The 17,214-nt window shown below is 44.9% G+C and overlaps 1 long non-coding RNA gene across 1 annotated transcript; it reads right to left on the reverse strand.

Moving 5' to 3' along the window:
* Nucleotides 1-5,302: 5,302 nt before the first annotated feature.
* LOC101694548 lies at nt 5,303-12,756 on the reverse strand. Its single transcript, XR_200415.2, has 4 exons — nt 12,368-12,756; nt 11,478-11,682; nt 10,610-10,756; nt 5,303-6,262 (listed from the first exon to the last, which is right to left on the reverse strand). It is a non-coding gene; the product is annotated as an uncharacterized LOC101694548 (long non-coding RNA).
* Nucleotides 12,757-17,214: the final 4,458 nt, after the last annotated feature.

The following is a 17,214-nucleotide window of genomic DNA, read 5'->3' on the forward strand; positions in this document are numbered from 1 at the left end:
CATTCTAGACACAGGCTCTGTGGGCTTCCATTTGTACTCTTCACCGGCCTTGCAGAGGCTGAGTGAGTCTGGTGTGTGATCATTACTCATGGGTCACTTCCAAGTTCTTTTTCCAGTGCCTGCAAACCTAGAACCCTGGTTTGCTAAAATGCAAAGTGAAAGATATTGTTTATTTTGTCTCTAGTGAAGTGCTCTCTGCACTGATTAACTTTTTACCCCTTTTTTCCTTAAGAGTATGAAGTGGGTTATCCTGGATCCAAAATATGTGGCAGGACCCAGGGGATCCAGCACTTTTCTTGAACATTATTTCAGATCCTCAGCAGAAGACACACACTGTAAGAAAATATGCATTTGTCACAGTGTGGTAGGCTAAATAATGGCCCCCAAAGATATTGGGTCCTAATCCCTGGAACTATGACTGTTATCTTACATTCCAAAGAGATTGTCCAAAGAGATTGTACAGATATGATTAAGTTAAGGACTTTGAAATGGGGAGATATCTTGGATTATCTGGGTGGCCCTTCAATGCAATCACAAGTGTCCTTATAAGAGGGAAGCAAAGGGAGATATGACTCTGAAGAAGGAAATAAGACATTGAACAATGATGTTCCACTGCTGGCTTTGAAGATGGAGTAAGGATCCCAAAGCCAGAGAATGCAAAGAATGCAGTTCTAGAAGCTGGAAAAGGGAGGGAAGAGAATTCTCCACTGGAGCCACCAAAAGGTGTGCAGCCCTCCTGATACTTTGACTCTGGCTCATTCAACTGATTGCGGATTCTGACCTTTCAGCTGCCAAATGTGTGATAATTTGTTACAGCAGCCATAGGAAACTAATACAGCAAACATTAGGCTCTTGCTTTCCATCTGAATTAAGAGTTTGGGGTCTTGGTGTGCATGTGAAACCATTACCAGTTTTCTAGATGCTATTCTGGAGATAAATACTGTGGAGTATGCCATATACATGAGAAGGAAGAGAACAATATTAACCCAAAGGGCATGCTTCCAAAGCACTGTGGAAGGCTGGGTCCCAGCTGATGTACTACTTTAGAACAAAAGGGTGTTTCCTTAAAAAACAAACAAACAACAACAACAAAAAAACCACAAAAGGAATGCTGAAAAGGACTATATATGTGTTCAGCTTTATTCCCACAGTGGACATTTATGATGTCTCAGCCCCTGCTGATAGCTTGACTGACAGACAATCAAGGGGCACATAGGACTTCCATCTATAAATGGCCCTGAGCACACCCGAGAGGGGGCATGCTTTAGGGCAAGCTTTGGAGACCAGATGGAAATGAAAAGTTGAAATGGAGCAAAGGAAATTCAGGGAGGCTAGGGAACAGATGTTCCCAGCCAAGAAGTCTGAGCTTGGAGTCATCTGCTGATCACTGGGAGAGAGTGAGTGAGAAGCTCTGGGTCTGAGGTGACTGGGTGTGATGAGTGTTTGTAGGCAGATAAGGAGAGCCTCTCACCTCTCCTTCTGCTAAAGCTTTGGGTCAGACCCAAGGACTGTGGACGCTGTTGAGGCCCCGGGAGAGCAAAGTGGTCGAGAAGATGAGACTCACTTTCTCCACCATCTTCTCGGAGCCTCAGAGGGGAGCTCAGACTATTTTGGAAAAAGCTGTAGGCACTTCTCCCAAATGGCCTCTTTTTGGTCCCTTTGGCCCCAGCCCATGAACACATTCTATATTTTTCTATTTATGCACGTGTCTGGGTCTAGCCTGCAAAAGTGTTGCTGAAAGCCACTGGGTAGAACCTCTCTCATTCCTGAAGGACTTGTGGTCACTCACTTCCATCTCGGCTTGATAAATGTGTTTTCTGGTTTTTTCTTTTTTTTCCTGAATCAAACCTACCAACCATAATGTTCTCCGAATAGCTGCAAAACCATCTCGCTTAACCAGTCTAACTTTGGATCCAACTTACATCAAAAGCGAAACAGTAGTGAATAGAGTTTACCACCCCAAATCCATGTACCTCTGCTGGCTTCCCAAGAGTTCAGTGTCTGCTGGTTGTGAATGGCAGTGACGCGAGTGGTAAGAAACAAGCTGCCCTCCAGAAACACTCCCATCTGTTTGCTCTGGGGAGACTTGGTGTAGTATGTGCTTCCGTTTCTCCTGGGAGAGGGGATCTGTGGGGCAAGGCAGCATACTGTTCTCATTTTTATATTCTTTCCTCTTGTCCACCCCCATGGCTCCTCCCCTGCCTTTGGCTCTCCAATTTGGCAACTTTGGCAACTGCCACAGTTAGGCACTGAATGAATAGGAGCCTTCACACATGAGTTATTTAGCAGAAGTATCTCAAATGTGAAAGCACCTGGCCAGTTTGATATGTTTTTGAATATCACATCTTATGGTATCTCTACAATGTCCCTGTGAGTCAACATAAGTAGTAAGAGTTCCATTGAACATGTCTAGAAAATCGAAGTCTGGAAGTATTGGGATTTGACCAAGGTCATGTTAGGTTCTGTTTCTTACTCTGCTCTCTTTGCCATGACATCGTGAAGCTTTGGTTCATTTAGTTGACCTCCAGTAAAGTTCTAACCGTTCTCATTTTTGCAGGTGGGGAGGAGACTAGGACCTAGGCATCTGAGTTTTGACCAGCTATAAATCATGCCAATAAGGTTGTAACTGGGGTCCCATAGATTGGAAAGTCTCAGTAAAATCATCACTCTATCTGTAACCCAAAAGGACACCTTGGTAATTCTGAACCACAGCAGTTAAACCACAATACCGACTTTGCTTTCTGACTGTTGTTCTCTTACTAACGTTAGGTCATTTTGTTGGGAGTGAGGATGGGAGGCTCCTGGCATAGTGATTTCCAGAAAGAAAACTCTTACTCTTGGGTGCCTATGAATGAAGACTCACAGCGCCCAGTGGATGCTGCCAGCCGCTTGTTCCCCTTTCCATCGGGGCGCTGCCACTCCACATCGGAGTCCACACGGGAGGTTAACTGGGATTTCCCTTCTCTCAGTGGCCCTATCCCCTCACAGTCCCGTCTACCTTTGGACCCACCGTTCCCAGGGCTCGCTTCCTCAGCCACGTATATTCAGCCTGAAGGAACAGCAGCAGATACTTCGGGTTCTTCCCAGAGGAACCCAGTTCCCCCCAATCAAATCATGTTTATCTTGCAACTATTAACTTCTTTTCTGCACAGCCTCCATGAGTTAATTGCACGAACAGAGTTTCCATCTCTGCTGCTTCTTACAAAAGATAATTTCCCAGCAGAAGATGGGAGCAGGGGTGGAGGCAAGGGGAGGGCGAGGAGGGAAGAAAATCCCACCCTGTCACACTCCAGAGTGTTCAAAGTGATCGTGGACCCCTTTCTCCCCTATCCATTCCTTCAACACATGTTGACTGAGTATTTGCCTGGTGGCAGGAATTGCGTGCGACGTGGGATGTGAATATCTATAGGGTAGAGTCCTTGACCTAAGGGAGTTCATGGTTTAGAAACAGAAGCAGGCTTGTTTTAAAGTGAGGTGGAATTACAATGCTAGAGAAATGCCCGGAGAAGTACGAACGAGGAGCACCTGCAGCCCTCAGTGACTTGGAAACCTCCTGGCGAAGGAAACTCGGGGGGGCCCCATTTCCCAGGTGGGGACACTGAAGCCCGGCAGACAGAGACCCTGGCGCCCAGTCTCAGGCTGCCACGTCGGTGAGGGGCGGGCCCTCCAGCACGACAGCGGTGTGACAGGCACTCTGGTTTCGCCACAAGTAAGAGCCTCAAGGTCCTCAGAGTGGGCCTGGGAACAGCTCCGCTGGGGGAGACTGAAGAGAACTTCCGGACGCAAGAAGACAATTTCTAAGAGGTGCTGGGAGGAACTGATGTGATCCCAGTATGAGGTGTGAGGGCTTTGGGGTTCCAGAAAACTTCCTCAGGGTGAGGTAAGGCGAGGCCAGGCAGCAGCAGGGGAGGGAGATTGAGCAAGACTGTGGGCAGCACCTGATAACTGTCAGTAAGTTTAGCCTCTGCACCTGTCACTTCATCCCCCTCAACACCCCCAAGAGGGAAAGTCATTCTCCCTCTCTGTCTCTGTCTCTCTTCTTTACTTTTTTAAACTATTCTTTTTTCCTCTCTTTTATTATTTTTTATTTTTAGGGAGAGAGAGAGAGAAAGCACTCTTTTGGTGACGGGGAAAGGGAGAGGGAGAGAGAGAATCTGAAGCGGACTCCATGCCCAGCGTGGAGCCTGACATGGGGCCCAATCCCAGGACCCTGAGATCGTGACCTGAGCTGAACTCCAGAGTGGGGTGCTCAACCGCCTGAGCCACCCAGGCTCCACCCCCGTCTCTTCTTTAAACAGATGAGAAAACTGTGGTTTCAGAGGGCAAGACGTTCCTTCCAGATGACACCCGTAGTTTGAACCCTGGTACCCTGACTTCAGAGGCCGGGTCCTTGGCTGCTACATTAATGCAGAGACCAGAAGAGCCTCAATGTTAGGGTGAAGCTACAGATACCGGGTATTTGACTAGCGCAAAAGGGGGCTTCAGAGTGCACTAGCTGGTTACTGACTACCTGTTAGGGGCTTTATCTTATTTTTCTTTTTAAGATTTATTTATTTATTTGAGAGAGAGAGTTGCGGGGGGGCAGAGGGACAGAGAATCTCAAGGAGACTCCCTGCTGAGCACAGAGCCCCACGCAGGGTCAGTCTCACAATCCTGCCATCCTGACCTGAGCTGAAATCATAGGTGGGACGCGTCATTGACTGAGCCACCCACGCTCTATCTCATTAATCCTTACAACCTCTCCCCGAGGACAGCGGAGTTACTGTCCTGTTGCAGGTGAGGACACTGAGTTACAGAGATGTTGAACAACTTCCTCCAAGGTCACACAGCTAGTGCGGTGTGGGTCAGAACTTGAATTCAGGTGCATCTGATTGAAAGTAAGTATGGTTACTTGCTTACCATGATACTACGTAATGTAAAAAAATAAGCTAATGTCACAAATGTTTTGACGTTCTAAACCAGGGGTTCTTCCCTGGGGCACGTTTAGCCTTGAGGGGATGTGGGGCAATGTCTGGGAGCATTTTCGATGGTCACAGCTGAGAGGGGTGTGCTACTGGCATGTTCTGGGCCAAGGCCAGGGATCCTGCTCGACGGCCTATAATGCAACAAAGAATCCCCAAAATGTCAATAATGCCAAGGTTAAGAAACCCTGGTCTAAATTTAAATAAATTCGAACGCATTTGGAAGAAATAACATGTTTTTTATTCCACTATAAATTCCAAGGTCAAAGGATCCTGATTCCAGTTTCCTTCCAACTTTGCTTCTTGCAGAAGCTTTTGGGCAATGGAACTATGGTGCCCATGGGGATGGATGGCATGAGTGCCAGGGGTGGGCAGACCCATAGCCCTGAGACCCGGCCGGGTCCAGAAGCAACCTCACCAGCCGCCGGGGGAGGCATGATTAGGGCTCCTTGGAGATGGGGCAGCTGTTTCTTATTTGCTAGTTGTTGGGTATTCTTCAGGAGACAGTTAAACCCGCTCAAATGTAAAGAATTTTTTGAATATAACAATATATCAGGGCTGCAGCCTATCCTCCTGCAGGTCCTACCCTGGGGATGAGTCAGGGCTGAAATCCCTGGTGTGACGGGTTCTAATTTGACATGGACACCAGATAAGCTAGCAAAGACTCAACCCTCCTCAGGCCTAGGTGTGAGCAGCTGACTTTTCCATTCTTTTGGTTGAGAAAATATATAATGACCCCTTAACAACTCTGAACTGAGGAACACCCTAAAGTGAACTTAACATTTTATTAATCGTGGAAACATCTACACTTTTGAAAAATTGTAGTGCCGGCATAAGCCAGGGGTGACTTACGCGGTCTGCAGACAGTGCTTGGCCTGGACAGGTTCGTGGACTGTGCTGTTATTCCAAATTCTCCCAAGACTCTGGGGCTGCGGGACCAGCAATGCTGCCCTAGACCTCTGTGCACAAAAGTTATTCTATTCCCTAGTTGAAGAATTTATTTTGGGGCAGAGGGCCAGTTGGCAAAATCGGAACATTTTACACATTATTGTTGCACAATAAAAAATTCAAATGTTAAACATTTTCAGTTTTCACAGTTGTTGGAAAGAAATTAAGCCCTTGGATGAAAACCAAAGAAATAATGGGATCTATGACCCCTGTCCCAAACTCTTCTCCTGTCAGTCTGCCATGGCCTTGCTGTTCTTGCATTTGAAAATCTTCCCTTGTCCACTAGACAAGCACCATCCAGTAAAAATATAATGCTAGCCACATCAGCCATGTAAAACTTTCTGGTAGCCATGCTAAGAAAGTAAAAAGAAAGAGGTGAAATTAATTTTAATAGCCTATTTTATTTAATCTAATATGGCAAAAATGTTATCATTTCAATATGTGGTCAATATTTTAAAAATTATTCATTATTCATAAATACTGGAAATAATGCAGGTACTGACATATACACCGTAACACTAATATTGTACATGATCAAACAATGAAGTGTAGCACTACCAAGACAATAAAGTTGTGTTTAGCAGAAAGGTATTTTACACTAGTTCCATTTTAAAATTTAAAATTAAATTAATTGAAAGGATATAAAATGTAAAACTCCATGTTTCAGTCACACAGGTCCTATCTCAAGGGTTCAACAGCCACATGTGGAGAGGCAATATTGGACAACACAGCTTTAGCCCTTACATGTGATGTAACAGGCCTCTAGAAACCTCACAGAGCCCATCATCATGGGTCAGTGGTTTTGGAAAGAAGTTCTAGAACCTTCTCTGTGCGACATCAGAGCAGACTGGCGGTGGTAGTTGGGAAGATTTGGGTTTATGTTGAACATAAAAACTTCCTGTGGTGTCAGTGCATTTCAGGCCGGTGTTCCCCTGTGGAGATGAAGTATTGTGTGCCATTTTGGGCCCTGTGGTCCCAAGCAGCCTGGTTTGCTGGTCTCCTTTGACTTTGTTTCAAGGAGCCTGATTTTTAAGAGGATTCAGAAAGGCAAACTCCTGAGGAAAAATTTCGTGGATGAATGTCAGGCTAAAGCCAAGCGGGGATAAGGATGGCAGGTTGGAGGGGGTCCCTTCTCTGACCCCGGGGCTGGAAGAAAGCACTGTGATGTGGTTAAAGCTGGGAGGAAGAAAGAGCACCTTAAAAAAAAAAAAATCAGGCAAATCAGGCAGAGAAGTTGAAATGGCCACAGAGCAGTAAACCAAGGTCTACACGTTACCATGAAATAGTATGTGCTCAGTACCTCTACTGACCTCTCTTAGTTCAGAATATTTTAATAATTAGACACACCCAAAATATGTTTAGCATCCCACCACCTGCTGCTTTCTCATGGCCACTATTATTGTCATCAGATCTGATCCCAATGTTTGCCATATTATTGGATATCCTGTGAAACAGAATCTAAAAATATATGCTTTTTCCCCCCTCTAAATTGGTCCTAACCTTACAACTAGGGTAGCAACTACAACACTGTTGCCTATTTTTTTTTTTTTTACTCTCACGGATTAGGTAATAATATTACATTTCCCCAGCGCATGCTAGTCTGTTTGCCCTTGGCTTGGTATTTGAAGAATATATTTATAAACCAAGGCTGGACTACATTTTGTCCCATGCGATTGTCCCATGCGGTTACGGGTTTATAGATTTGTGGTCTCTCAGTGTTTTCGGTCTCACACTGGACAGTCTCTCCCCACTGACATTCCTCCACCCAAGTTATTTCCATCTCTGAGAATTTCTCAAGAGCTGTTTCTGTCGTGGGAGGACAAAGGAGTAACAGGGTCCATACTCAAAGCCTCTTTAAATGTGGGACTTGTATGTGGAGATTGACTTCCTCCTCGAATGGAGAAGGTCTGGACTCCTTGAGGGAGGAGTTGAAGCAGCCGGTTTGCCTGGCCTTGTGCGTCCCTCTTGGGTGGCTGCTGTTATGAGGGCCTTCCGGCATGTTCTGAGAAAGCCAATTAAAACAGAAAAGCCCCTTAGAACCGATTCTATTGCCCCCCGTATAGCTGTTAAACTTAGAACTTTCAGAAAGCAGCCCAGTGCTTCTCGTGCTCTGAGAGCAGATGAGACATACGGCTGCCTGTTTTTCTGTGACTTTCTTGAACAACCTTGTTATGTTCGTACATTTATTAGTAGATGACTATATTAGAAACAAAAAAGGTGGGACTACTTGACTGCAAGATCAGTTCATAGAGAAAAACACACATTTCTGTTTTCTTGTGCAGAGCACCTGAGTCACACAGATTGTTTCCAGGGTCTGTGGCTGTACCACATTTTACCTGGGAAGGCTAGTTTAAGAACTTTATTTATGTTTGGTTTCAAATAAAACCCAGCTAATTTATTTTCAGAAACACACATTGCCTCTGTGAAAATAGAAAACACCTGATTTTCTTCTTGCTTTCCCTTTGTAACTATTGTTTGCCATTTGTTTTCATCCTCTAGAAGGAGTTGAACTTCTTATAGACATTAACCCAAGTGGAAATAATTGACCAAAGTCCTAAACTTGTTCTTTATGAGAAATACGAGACTCTGGGGATTCGAACTTTTTGCAGTCATCACAGAATTTGCCCAAGAAGCAGGACATGGGCAGGAAGGAACTATAGGTGTCTTTTGCCATGTTTATATGGAGATGGATTCTGGGTTTTACAAATAGAGAAATACTGTACAAGTCCATGGGGATACTGAAGTGAAATGAAGACAAAGAGAAAGATCCTTTTGTATTTTAAGACCGAATACTAGAGCCAAGTCAGAGAAGTGAGAGCATAAAGGTAAAGATATTACAACATTATTGTTTGCTCTCTTTACTTCTCTTTAGGGGACATCTCTCAGAGGGAGTGCAGTTTCACAATGTGGATGGAAGATGTATTAAAAAATTTTTAACCCAGAGTAGCCAAAAGTCTTAAAAAAAAAAAAAAGGAACAAAGTTGGAGACACACACTCCCTTATTTCAGAACCTACTACAAAGCTACAGTAAGCAAGCTCGTGGCGTATTGGCATAGGATAGGCAGACGAGCCAATGAAATAAGACTGAGAATCCAGAAATAAACCCATAAATCTATGACTAGCTGATTTTCAACAAGAATGGGGAATGAACAGTTTTCTCAGTGATGCTGGGACAACTGCTTGTCCCTATGCAAACAAATGAACACGGGACCCTACTTCACCCCATACATCAAAATTCAAAATGGATCAAAAATCTCAATGTAAGGGCTGAAACTATGAAACTCTTAGAAGAAAAGATAGGTCTGACAAGTGGCATCTGGCCCCAGGCCCTAAGATTTGGTGTGTGGGCCACCCGAGCCTCCCTGATCAATGGACTAGCCCAATCTGAGGGCTCCGAGATGCCACTCCAGAGGAAGGAAGACAGGCTTTTCTTGGGGTGGGCTGTCAACATGGGTACCAGAGCCTCACAGTGGCTTAAAACAAGTTAGTAAGTGGGGTTGGGGGTGGGGGGCTTGATTTCTGAGCACCCTGAGATGCTACTACAGTGGCATCCTTTGCTAACCGGGAAGAAACTTCGAGGAAGTGGTAGCTCAAGTCCCATGTGGGGGCGAGGAGATGTCATAACTTGGGCTGGGTGCATTTCTAAAACAATGTTCTCTGTTCTATAGCACCTAGAATATTTTATAATCCGAACGGGCAGGTCGCCTCTTGGCTTGCCTTAGTGAGATGCTATTGCCTCAATGAGTGTAAATCTCAGCTCTGTTCCCTTTGGACGAGTTCTGAGGCCTCCGACTGCTGCTCCGTGGTCTTGCTAGGAGCCTCACGAGGAGCATATGAATGTGCAGACGACAAGAACAGATGTCAGAGCCCCCAGAAGATCAAAGTGCCCGGGCTGCCTTAGAAAAATCTGCCGGGGCCACGTAGTCCTCTGAATGTGCAGGAAGACCATCATAAATATTCAATACAGAGTTGTGCAATCGAATCAACTCCAAAACGAATATCTTCTCTACGTTTTTTAAATTTTTTTTTAATTTAATTGAGGCGTAGTTGACATCTAATAAGGGCGTTTCAGGCATACAGCATCGTGGTGCAACAATTAGATACACCACAAAATGCTCACCATGGTACGTGTGTTACAATGTTATTGACAAAAGCAGACATACTCTCACCCGTTCCCCGGCTGGAAGCCTCGGGAAAAATGGTCACCGCTGTTCTCCTCTAGCAGACGGCCATTTCCCCGATATTCTAATTAATTTGGTGCAGGAAAAAATGTTCTCTTCTCCTTATGAAAACTACCCTGAAGTTGTTTTTGCGGTTGTCTTTTCGAAACTGAAAAGAAGACCACATTGGAAACCAGAAGGGTTTTATGACTCAGGAAAAGAGAGCTCCCAGAGGGGCCCGGGCTGCTTTTCTTCCATCTTTCCCTTGTACATTCCCTGAATCTCTTTTTGGATTATTTAAAAAAAAGTTTCTCAACTTGCCCCTCCACATTTCCAGACTTCTCTTTCTGGTCTGGGCACCATCTCCTCCAGGTTAGTTTCCTGCTTGCTTTTGCTTCTCCTCATCAGCAGGCCCATATTTTTGCATATTTTTGCCTGAGTTTCTTGCTCATATATACTTAGGAGCTCATACTTATATTTTTCTCTTGTGGATAAAAATGAGCAGAAAGCCAAGAGGATGATTTTTAAAAAGAGACTCACCGCACAGGCCTGCTTCAGATTGAGCTGAATCCTTCCTGGGAGATCACACTTAATGGACACTGCATTGTTTGTACCGTTTGGTTCAACGGGCGAATTCCATTATCTTTCACATTGTGCGCTTTTCTGGGAAGACGGTTCCCAGTACATCTGGATAAAACAAATGTTGAATGGGGAAAAAAACATTGAAAGTAGATATTTTTAAGACCTATCCTAACATCATTCAGGCTATCTATGCCAAAACCTGCATCTGGTACTAAAATCTTTCTTTTTCAAACATTGTTTTCTCCAAAGAACCATCCAGAAGTCGCTACTGTGTGAAAGCTCTTGAACCATTTCTACTTTGTGGTTTTTAACAGGCATGTCTTTGCCTGGTCGAGGTTATCACCCAGTGTTCAATAGACATGCAATTCTGACAAGTCCATGACGTCTCATTTAAGAAATCACCTGCCACCACGGGTAAAAAGTGACAAGGGCAGCTCGTCTTGCCATATGGTATGAGCGACCTCTGTCCCCAGATATGCACTTCTTGTGGTGTGACCAATAGTCCTGTGGGACAATAAGCGTTACAGCACAGACAGTTAGACAAAACAGCCCGCTGGAGGTGAAACCGCGGTCTGAGCCCCTGAGCCAGAAACACGCAAACTCACACCTGCTGGCCCGTATTGCAGCTTGCTTTCCTCCTCTAATTTTTTTTTTTCCTTTCCAAAAAAGAAAATTAAACATCAGATGAATTTAATGCGGAGGAAAGCATGCAGGGTGAGGTTCCCCCAGATACTTAATTCAGTTAGTGATTTGTTAAGTGAGCTAACTACAGATAGCTTGAGGGGCATGACTGAGGCCAAGCTGTTTGTGGTTTGAGGTTTAAAACCTGGTGTTTCCCTGTTGTCGGACACTGGACGCGGCGTGGCTGGCTGACAACACGGCGGATCTTGTCTCCAAAGTTGTCTGTGGTTTGGTCCTTGTTCTCCTTTAAAGATTGGGATATTCTAGAAAAGCATCCTTGCCCCAATCGAATTCTCACAGACACTGCTGTTCGTCCCCGATATTTATGACTCTTGAAGGCAGGGGTGTTTCTGTGGATGGAAGGTGGGGTTATGTGGACAAAGATAGGGATGAGAGGGTTCATTTTTGGAGGGTCATTCTGACACAAAAAACTTCAGGTTATTAGATGTCAAAAACCGTCTTTTTTTTTTTTTAAGATTTTATTTATTTGTTTGACAGAGAGAGATCCCAAGTAGACAGAGAGGCAGGCAGAGAGAGAGAGGGAAGCAGGCTCCCCGCCGAGCAGAGAGCCCGACTCAGGACTCGATCCCGGGACCCCGAGATCATGACCCGAGCCGAAGGCAGTGGCCCAACCCACTGAGCCACCAGGCACCACAAAAACCTTCTTTTAAAAGAGAATTTTTCCTGATGCTACAAGAGGAAGATGTTTGTGCTGCCTTTAGTAACATTTATGGTATTCGTGTCTGGTACGTATCAAGGTATGTTAGGTGCTTTGAAAGCATGGGTGTCTTCTATATTTTAATTTATGAACAATAGCCTATAATGCACAAGCTATAAGCAAATATTATATACAGACGTACATATATGTAGGCAAAGTTTACATTCAGTTTTGCTAGTATTTGTGTTGTTTTTCCCAGGAACATTGTACGTTCCCCTGGAAATGATTTATCGGTGCTTGTGATGGAAGATTCTAACTGGTGGGAACTGAAGTCTGCTTTTTGGAGCTTTTGGTAGACTTGCAGGGAAGGCAGGTACCTTCACGGGAGTTCTGTTATGTTCTCTTGTCATCGTGGAATCAAATACAGCTGTAGTCTTTCCAGTCCTTGCTGTGGGCTCACTTCCAGGTCCCATTCTGCTGCATCCTTTCCTATGGCCATTCAGGGCCTGCCATTCCAGCTCAGTCTCGGATCATTCTAGCCATTGGTCTTCAAAGTCCATTTTCGATTCATCAGTAAATTCTGTCTCCTGTACCTCAAAATTTTTTTTGTTGTTGAATGGACTTCTTTCCAGCTGGACACCACACTCTCAGTTCACATTATTGTGTCATCTAAATGCTGCAGTCACCTCCCCGGGGCTCTCTCTACTCCCCCCGCCTCCTGCCCCAGCCAGGCTCCCTTCAGTTCTGGGAATGAGTCAAGCTCTTTTCAGTCTCGGAACCCACTGTTCCCTCTGTCCCAAAGCATTCACGTAACCCTACACTTGTCATAGGGATCTCAGCACAGATGTCACCCCCTCAGAGTAGTTTTGTCCCTAACACCATCTTTCAAGTAGGGACTCACTATTACTCTATATCCATCCCCTATTCTTTCCTTCCTGGCTTTTGCTTTGACCTGTAATTATGTTCCTTGTTATGCCTATTGTTGATTTTCCTCCAAAAGACTCCCAGTCCCAGGAAGGTAGGAACTGTATACATTTTCTTGAGCAGCGTGATACAGTACAACTTTGAAAATACTTTAATAGTTTCCATTTTCCATGTATCCTCAGTGCTTAGTATGGGCACAAGGTAGGTGCTCAGTAAACACTTGTGGAATGAATGAGTGAACAGAAAGTATTTTTAAAAGTTAAGGAAAAATTCACCTACTTAAAATTTTTGCTATTCGTCCTAGTTCTGTTTTCTAAGGCAATACAAAATGATTCTACAGATCCTTGGACACGATCGCATTTCAAATCTTTGCTACCTTTCTTAGTTATCTCTGATTTCTGTGCTATATACTCTCAACCTCCTTTGTATGGTATGGCTACCACTTCTCATAACAATGATCACTCTTTTGGAAGACCCTAATTTGACAACAGCCCTCATTTAAAAAAAAAAAAAGAAGTTATGTTCTGACCCACAGGGTCCTTTTGGGCTCACCCTCCTTGATGAGAATCACATCCAGCTTATAGATCTTTAATTTTCAGGGTCTTTCTCCCCCCCACACCCCCACCCAACACATTGCAAAATAGAACAAATTTCCCAAGATTTCTGACATCTTTCCCATTCTCCATGATTTCTCAAACGCACTCTCAGTGACTCTTCAGATTATTTTTACACTCTGGAATAGAATTTGTCTGGACTTAGAGGTTTGAAATCCCTTATTAGATTTTTCTTTTTCCCTAATTTACTGTGTATGAGAAGCTGTGTGGTCTCCTTTGCCCCACAATGAGAATTCAGAATTTGTTCTCATTGCACTGAGTGTTTGCAAATTTGGACTTTTGGTCCCCATTAATATTGCATTGTCTTCTTGAACATGTCACTTCCTTGTTTTCTTCCTTCTTTCTTTCTTTTCTCTGTCTCCCTTTGTTCTTGTCTCCTCTTCTCCCTCCTTCCCCACTTCCAACCCTCCTTCTTTCTTCTTCTCTCATCCCATTTTTTCTCTCTGAACAGAGCCTTTCTTTTTTTTTTTAATTTTTTATTTTTTATAAACATATATTTTTATCCCCAGGGGTACAGGTCTGTGAATCACCAGGTTTACACACTTCACAGCACTCACCCAAGCACATACCCTCCCCAATGTCCATAATCCCACCCCCTTCTCCCAAACCCCCTCCCCCCAGCAGCCCTCAGTTTGTTTAATGAGATTAAGAGTCACTTATGGTTTGTCTCCCTCCCAATCCCATCTTCTTTCATTGATTCTTCTCCTACCCACTTAAGCCGCCATGTTGCATCACCACTTCCTCATATCAGGGAGATCATATGATAGTTGTCTTGAACAGAGCCTTTCATGGAACAAACACTTTTCTTATGTTTCTCTGGTGAAATCTCTCCCATTTCTTGCATTTCTCCTTAGCTGAGGATTTAGCCTTCCTGAAAACCTTCATTTCTTATATCGTTCTTGGGTATGTGTTGTGAACATGTCCTTTATAAAAGATGAGTTCATGAGAAAGTTTCTGTAGGACCACACTGGCTCAGGGATTTATGTATCCTTTTCCTTTCCCCTGGAATTGTTCATTATTACATCACCTTAGAATTTATGTCATGTTCCCCTTCCTTGCTATTATCGACTCCCAAATGGGACAAGGTCATGTTCTCCCAGGGTCCCTATAATTTCTGTACAGAAAACAGGTTATTCTCATTGGTTAAAGTCATATCCAGAATGGCAGTTTCTCCTTCTATCTGAGCTCTGGAATTGTTAGCAAGGAATGTAAAAAATTTTATAAGCAACGCTATTTTGGCAAAATGTGTCTTCCAACAGATATAAAGATAGCTCGAGTCCCTGTCGGCATGACTGCTTGCTTGCGGTTGTATGGCTGGCTTTCTGAACGCCGTCTCCTTGCCACGGCCATCCACAGTGAACACCCATCCCAGAAGGACGCTTGTTTATATCTTGGCTATAATTCTGCACTTCTTCTCCCCTGAATCAAGGCCTTTCTGTACAGGACCAGGCCATTTTTTTTCATCCCTTGTTCGTATATAAGCCTGCTCCTTCCTGTTTTCCTTGCATGGTCTACTTCCTGCTTCTGCTGCATTTCGGGCAGGTGTCCCAGCTCACCTCTGTGAGGATGGCCATGCTTACGGGAAACAAAGTTCTCTTTCTTTGGATTTCATCTGCTGTGAATCAAAGTCAGAGGTATTTTAGCATGTAAGGTCTTTTCCTGAGGTGTTTCTATTTTCAGCTAGGACTTTGGGATGAGGTTTGGTTGACCTTGTCCAGTGATTGTGCCCAGTCACCCTGTTATCTCCCTTGATCCCGTCTCCTTGATAAGACGTTCCCTCTGAGTTCCTTGTATTTCATTCTTCCTTGTCCATTTTTCCTAAGAATCTTGTGTATGGGAGGTTCCTCTGGGACTTTACCTGTTCCTCCGATCACAATCAAAGTTACTGGTGACCCCCCAGGAACAAAAACATAACACAGGCTGTGCAAACTGGCAGGGAGAAGGAGATGTAAGATCTTTATTTGGTGGACAGTGTGGTTTTGCTCTTATGCTATTGGTTGGAATGCAAACGGGTACAGCCACTCTGGAAAACAGTATGGAGGTTCTGCAAGATGTTAAAAACAGTGCTGCCCTATGGCTCAGCACTCCTGGGTATTTACCCCAAAGATACAGATGTGGTGAAAAAAAGGGCACATGCCTCCCAATGTTCATAGCAGCAATGTCCACAGTAGCCAAACTGTGGAAGGAGCAGAGATGCCCCTCACTTGATGCATGGATAAAGAAGATGTGGTCCATACATACAATGGAATATTGCTCAGCCATCAGAAAGGATGAATACTCAACTTTTGCATCAACTTGGATGGGACCAAAGGGTACTATGCTAAATGAAATAAGTCAATCAGAGAAAGACAAGTATGCTATGGTTTCACTCCTTTGTGGAACATAAGGAATAGCACAGAGAAACATAGGGGAAGGGAAGAAAAACTGATTTGGAAAAAATCAGAGAGGGAGACAAACCATGAAAGACTCTTGACTCTGAGAAACATACTGAGGGTTGCTGAAGGGAGGCAGTGAGGGGATGGGGCACCTGGGTGATGGGCATTAAAGGAGAGCACGTGATGTATGAGCCCTGGTGTTATACACAACTGGTGACTCATTGAACACTACATCTGAAACTAATGATGTACTGTACCTTGGCTGATTGAATGTAAATTAGAAAAATAAAGTTGCACCCCACACACACACACTCACACATGCACACACACATACACACACACAAAGAACCAGATGAGACGTACACACGAGGGGGGCACATCTTGACCATGAGGCTCCATGCCCATTGCTGTGCGGCTCCTTGGGGGCACAAAAAGCAGCTTTCCCTTTGTTCCTGGAGTAGGAGAAGGGGCTGTGCTTGGGTGAAGGGGAGATTTGAGGAAGGAGATGGGACTGCAGGAGGGATAGCGGGCTTTGGCAGGGGACTGACCAGCACGGTTCGGCCTCCTCTGCCCTCCTGCCCAGCAGATAAACTTTCTGGCTCCCGTGAGGCTGGGAGGAACACCCTCCTCACCCTGCTCTCACATGGTCCCCCTCTTCCTGCTAGGATCCTGTCCCACCTATACACACACCACTTCCTGCCCTGCCTGCCCTGGTGGCTCGCCTTCCCCCAGGACCTCATGGAAGCAGGCAGCTTAGTCCCCAAGCTGCCCAGGCCTGTGGCCCATACCCGCTACTGCTTCCATCCCCATGTCCTTGGCCCCCCCAAACTGCTGTCTCTGCATCCATGCTTTTCCCGCTGGCCTCCTGCTCTGTACCTGAGGCCAGACAGGGCAAGTGGTAGGGACTTGCGGACCACAGGTGGAGGCTTATGAAATGGCCCATTTGTAGGCTGTGTGGGGTATGCCGTTGACACAAGATACAGACTTGGGTTCTTTTTTTTTTTTTTAATTGTTTTTTTATTCATTTGAGAGAGAGAGCAAGCAAGAGAATGAATGGGGGAGAGCAGAGGGAGAAGCAGACTTCCCGCTGAGCAAAGAACCCGATGTGGGGCTCTATCTCAGGACTCTGAGATCATGACCTGAGCCGAGGGCAGAAACTTAACCGACTGAGCCACCCAGGTGCCCCCAGACTTAGGTTCTAAATCCAAATTTTGCCATTTTCCAGCCAGGAGATCATTCTGAGTCTCAGAATCCCTATGGGTAAGATATGAGTAAGAACCGTAACAAGGCACTCACCTACCTGTTTACACA

Source organism: Mustela putorius, unplaced genomic scaffold (assembly GCF_011764305.1).
Source record: "Mustela putorius furo isolate JIRA1106 unplaced genomic scaffold, ASM1176430v1.1 tig00000281_pilon_pilon_pilon, whole genome shotgun sequence".
Taxonomy (NCBI): domain Eukaryota; kingdom Metazoa; phylum Chordata; class Mammalia; order Carnivora; family Mustelidae; genus Mustela; species Mustela putorius.